Source organism: Hakea prostrata, chromosome 9, assembly GCF_041222555.1.
Source record: "Hakea prostrata isolate BN-2017 chromosome 9, UWA_Hpros_2, whole genome shotgun sequence".
In the NCBI taxonomy this organism is placed as follows: Eukaryota; Viridiplantae; Streptophyta; class Magnoliopsida; order Proteales; family Proteaceae; genus Hakea; species Hakea prostrata.
In genome coordinates, this window is record NC_142608.1 from 44,716,391 (window position 1) to 44,721,928 (window position 5,538).

General features: G+C 39.3%; 1 non-coding gene across 1 annotated transcript; it reads right to left on the minus strand.

Annotated features, from left to right (window-relative positions):
- Nucleotides 1–4,568: 4,568 nt before the first annotated feature.
- LOC149005292 (small nucleolar RNA R71) lies at nt 4,569–4,675 on the minus strand. Its single transcript, XR_016169989.1, has one exon. It is a non-coding gene; the product is annotated as a small nucleolar RNA R71 (small nucleolar RNA).
- Between the last annotated feature and the right edge of the window lie 863 nt (nt 4,676–5,538).

Genomic DNA, 5,538 nt, shown 5'->3' on the forward strand with positions numbered 1-5,538 from the left:
TTGACTAGTTCCTATTCTGTCTTCGATCTACTGTTTAGCCTTTTGATTCCGCTAATCTCCATGTTCTTTTGGTATTATCCCCACTTGGGTTCATCTCCCTTCTCCGGCTCCCGGGGACCTCATCTTGTGTCTTTGGTTTTCATCCATTACCGGTGTGATTGGGCTTGTTGACCCTTGATGTGCCACTGTTTCGGTTCATTCTTTGTCCCCCCTTCTCACTAGTCCCGACCATCTCTTCCTTCTATATCTATCTTTACTTGCACTTCTTTTTTGTCTTGCTTCGCTCTGGGACTCTTCATGCTTTTTCTGGTCATTCCTATGAGTCTTTCCTCATTCTCTATCCTTTCCATGTCTCCTATTGTTAGCTCCGTTGTAGTCTTCGGATCCCTTGGTTCTCGTCGTGTTGTGTCTCGGGTTTCTTTTCTCTCCCATATTTCATCGTTGGCTCATCTTTATGCCCTATGTTACTACAACTTTGAATATCTCCTTTATTTTTGTATTGGAACCACAACACTTCTCCTCCAATCATTTGGCATTTTCCCTGTGCTCATAATCTTATTAAACAACTTAGTCAACCAAACTAGTCCATAGGTTCCTAAGTTCTTCCATACTTCAATTGGGATTTCATCAGGACCTTGTGTCTTGCCAAGTTTCATCCTCCTTAAAGCTTCTTTTACTTCGGACATCGAAATTCTACGTATATAAGTTCGGACCTTGGTGCCTTGGTGAAAAGTGTAATCGTCCGAAACATAAGTTTATTCTCCTATATGTTGCAATATCAGTTGTGTATGTAATGACTGAATTGGGAATGTGATTACTTAGGTATGATTTGGGATTGAGGAATGTCCTTTTGACATTTCTGTCCTTGGACATTAGTGGAAGTGGTATGGGACATTTCCTGTGGTGCCATTTGACTCTTTCCTAGATTATTGGTTGTCATACCTAGGGCTTGTCTAGCAGTGTTTGGCTAGGATGTCCTTGTTATATCAGACTTGATTCGAAAGGGTATTGAGACCGAGTAACCCAGGGCAGAAGTGTGGGTTTGTGGCACTTAAGACCAACCAACCCGTGAGAAGACATGGATCACGTTGTGGGGGCCATTCATTGGTAGGTTTGCAGTAGTAGACTTGGGCTCATGGGCGTTCAAGACCGGTATCCAACTCGTGAGAGGACATGAGAGCTTCCCGTTTACTATTTGTGGATGACCAATAGGGTTGATGAGTTTGTAGTTTGAGTTGGTTGTAGCCATAGGATACGATACGCTGACTCTAGTGAGAAGGATACTTGAAAGGATCACGAGAGGTGAGGAATGGAAGTATCTGACTCTGACTTGATATACCTAAGTAAAAAACTTGCATTAGGCTAGGTTTAACCTTGACATGCGCCAATACTCAGACCAATGGTGATGTGAGAGAGTGGTGACCTAAACCCCAACCATGGAATGTCTGAGAGGGATGCAGGACCCAATTACCATCGGAGAACCCAAGATACCAAGATGGTTGAGGGAGAATGATTTGAGACCTACCCAGAGGAGTATGGTGCTATGACTTAAAGCATGTCTACCAATAGAGACTAGCATACATAGAGTTAGATTCATACATGCATTGTCTGTTTCATATCATCTTGCATCATGTATGTTTTGAAATCATGTTTTACTATGTTACTATGGATATAGCTTGCCTTTCTGAGTTCTTTTGAAGTCACTTCTTTTTGCAAATATCTTTGTTAGACTATCCTGCAGGTGTAAAATCCAGCCCTATCCTAACCCTGACCCTAACCTGGATCCACTGTTGTTTATAGGTCCGAAGACCTGAAGCGGTGGTAGAAGAGACTTGTGGACCCTTTTGATTGATAATTATGAGTCGGAGTCCGAACCCATGGACATTGACGATGACACCCCTTACTTGAGTACATTGTCGGTGTTTAGTGAGAATCTGCACATCGAAGAAGAGTGAATTAGTTGAAGTACCTAATGGACTCCCATGCATAATCCAAAGGTATATCCCTAAACTAGACTTCTTGATTGAATTGTAGAAGAAAAACCCATTCAATTTGACCCTGTATAGCCCTCCAAATCCCTTCCCTAAGTTGCTGAACTAATTCTGATTTTCTGTTGAATTCTGTTTTGGTCGATCCTCTTTGGTCGATGCCATCGACCAAAGTTTCCCAAACTCGAAGTTAATAATGATTCTTTGGAATATTCCCTATTCTATTTATACTAGCCTCGTGTTTTGAGCCCTATTCCAATCATTATCACTCCTAAGAACGTGGGGAGAGCTTCCCAAAGCACCTCCTAGGCATTTGTGAAGAAGATTCCACCCAAATCATTGCTAATCATTGTTCCTTGTCTCCATCAACAATTACAAGGTATGATTCATCACTCCCACTCTCTATTCTATTCTTTTCTATCCCTCTTTTGCTGTTGAGACCTTGGAGATGGTGCTGCAACCTTGCAACCATCACTCCAAGTGTCCACTCTTGCTTAACCTATGATTCTCTCCCTTGTCCATTGATGCTATGCTCTCATTTCAAGCCTTGCATATGCATTCCTTGATTTTCTTCTTAACTTCATGCTTTCTTGTCTAAAACTGAGATATATAGTGTGCTATTGATAAGCATGTAGTTACACCATTATTTATTTGATTTAATTCCCCATGCTTATTTAATTGAAGAGAGCTAATTGAGTATTTTGTGTATTTTTCAGGAATAAGGTTATTTTGGATATTAGAGATAATATGGAGTAAAATTGGCAAATATATTAGATATTGGTGGATTTTAAATCATGGCATTCAATCTTGCTGCCCAAGAAATCATGAAAAGTGAGATCTTAGTCAAATTGGAAACAAGTGGAGGTCTAAGGAACAAAATTGGTAATAAATCTGAAAATTGGGTAAATAGACCTACCTTCAGTATTTTGGGCATATCTCTCTCGTATGAGCTTGGATTTTGGTAATTCAAGATGATATGGAACGATATTGAAAATATCTACAACTTTCCAGTTTTGAGTTTTTCCAAAATTCAAAAGAATAAAGGTCAAATAGACGGGTAAAGAGAAGAGATTCATTGTGTGTGGGAGACATAAAAGAGAAGCCAGCCACAGAGAAGAAAAGAAGACGGCGAATGCGGCTCTCATCTCTCTCATTGCTGAAGAATATGACCACATATCTCTCTCTCTCTCTCTCTCCCTATGTTTCATCTTTATTTTTCTTATGAACTTTATGATAATGAGTAGCTAGTTCCTTTTCTTTGGGATGTAGATGAACCATGCTTATTTCATTAATTTGATTGTTCTATCTCTTCTAGTTGATTGTGTTTGAGTTTGGCAAAATATGTTCTATAGCTCAGCGAACTAAGCGTGCCAAGCTTCCGCGAAGGACGATAGTCTTGCGAAGATAAGGCATATCTAGGAAGACCATCCCTAATTTGCTTTGAAGTGTAGAGTTATATCGGTTAGGGAAAAACATTGGGGATTCGAAATCCCAAAGATCTTCACGTATTCATAGTTAACGTTTTTGCATTAATTAGTAGATTTAGTTAAAATTTAATTTTGTTGAATTCAATCTTAGTGACTTAGCCTTTTAGTTCCCCATAGTTCGACCCCGTACTTTCTGCTTGCTATATTAGTATAGGATTTTATTTTTGATTGGTTAACGACACGATCAAATTTTGGCGCCGTTGCCGGGGAACCAAAGCACGGTTGCTAGGATTGATTTTTGTCAATTAGGAATAATTTTTAGAGTAATTTTAGTGTTTTTAATTTTTAAATTTTCTTTGCTTATTTAACTAATCTCTTTTTCTTTTGTTTTGTAGTTAACTGCAAGAGTAGCGATTCGATAATTAGATTAGGTTGTTATCTTTTATTTCTTAGATATAATTGTATTTAGGACTTTTCAATTGTAATATTTGCATTAGATTGGGTTGTTTAGGTTAATTTTTAAAAATCCCCATCCCTCAGATCCCACATGTGTAACTTTTGTTCGAAAGATCACGTGGATTGCACTTCAGGTACGTCCTAAACCCTCCCTTTTTCTATAGTTATTTTCTTTGAATTTTACTTATTTAGCTTCTTTTTTTCCTTTTTTCCTTCTTCTGTGTGTATGCATGGTCGTCGGTCCCTAAACCCTGAGTTGACTCCACTTGACTTAAAGTTAGAAGAGACTTTGGCCAACCTTAGCAGGCAAAGAACCATGGCAAACTATGAGCCTCCAATTAGGCCCTTGAGTGAGCATTTCATTTCTACGATATATACTCCGGTTTCTTGTATTAAGTTGCTTGACATAGAGGCGACTCAATATGAGATCAAATCTAGTGTGATTCAAACGCTAACATCTTTTTATGGACTTGCCAATGAAGAGCCTTATAAGCACTTAGATGAGTTTTTAGAGGTGTCCTCCACGGTTAAAATTCAAAACCTCTTAGTTGATGCTTTAAGGTTACTTCTTTTCCCATTCTCCCTTAAGGATAAAGCTAAGCATTGGCTTCATTTTTTGGACAATGTTAAAATTTCTACTTGGGCAGAAATGCAATACGAGTTCCTTAAAAATTTCTTCTCCATTGGCCGTACTAATAGCATTAGGAGAGCGATAACGAGTTTCTCCCAACAAGAAGGAGAACAATTTCATGAGGCCTGGGAAAGACTAAAAGAATTACTTAGAAAGTGCCCCCACCATGCTATTCCTAAATGGCAATTGGTTCAATGCTTTTATAATGGCCTTAGAGACCGACATAGGCAAATGGTTGATTCTTCTTGTGGTGAGACTTTCATGCACAAGAATAAGAATGAGGCATGGGAACTTTTTGAGACCCTTAGTGAAAACTCCGAACACCATGCTTCAGCAGCTAGGATTGAGATTCCCTCTATTGGGCAACCAAAGAGGAGCGGTCTCTATGAGATCAATCCTACCATTGAGATGAGCACTAAGGTTGACTTGCTATCAAAGAAATTGGACCATCTCTTGTCATTAGGACAACAAACCCCATCTCCACTTCCTACAAGTTTCTCTCCACCTAATCAGATTGAAGCATGTGCTTTATGTTCTAGCCTATCCCATCATGTCACTGATTGTTGTTTGGCTACACAATACCCTGAGTTTGTTAAGGAGCATGCACATTTGGCCCAAGGAGTCTCTAAATTGGGCAATGATCCATATTCCAATACCTACAACCCAGGATGGTGAAACCACCCCAATTTTTCATGGCGAAACTCAATGCCCAATCCCTCTAATCAAATACCTTATAGGCCACCTCCATTTAATATGCACCAAAATGCCTATATGAATGAGCAACCATCATCTCCACAACCCTCACATAATTCATCATTTGAGGATAAGGTACTAAAAGCACTTAGTGGATTAGAGCAAAACACTCAATTGTTGCATTCCCATTCTCAGTCCAGTAACAAATTGGAAACCCAACTTGGTCAACAAACTAATGCCATCAGTAGGAGGGAGGTTGGTCAATTACCTAGTCAACCAATAGGTAACCCTAATCATCAAATTGGGTCTAGGAAAGAACAAGTCCAAGCAGTCTCTATTGTGA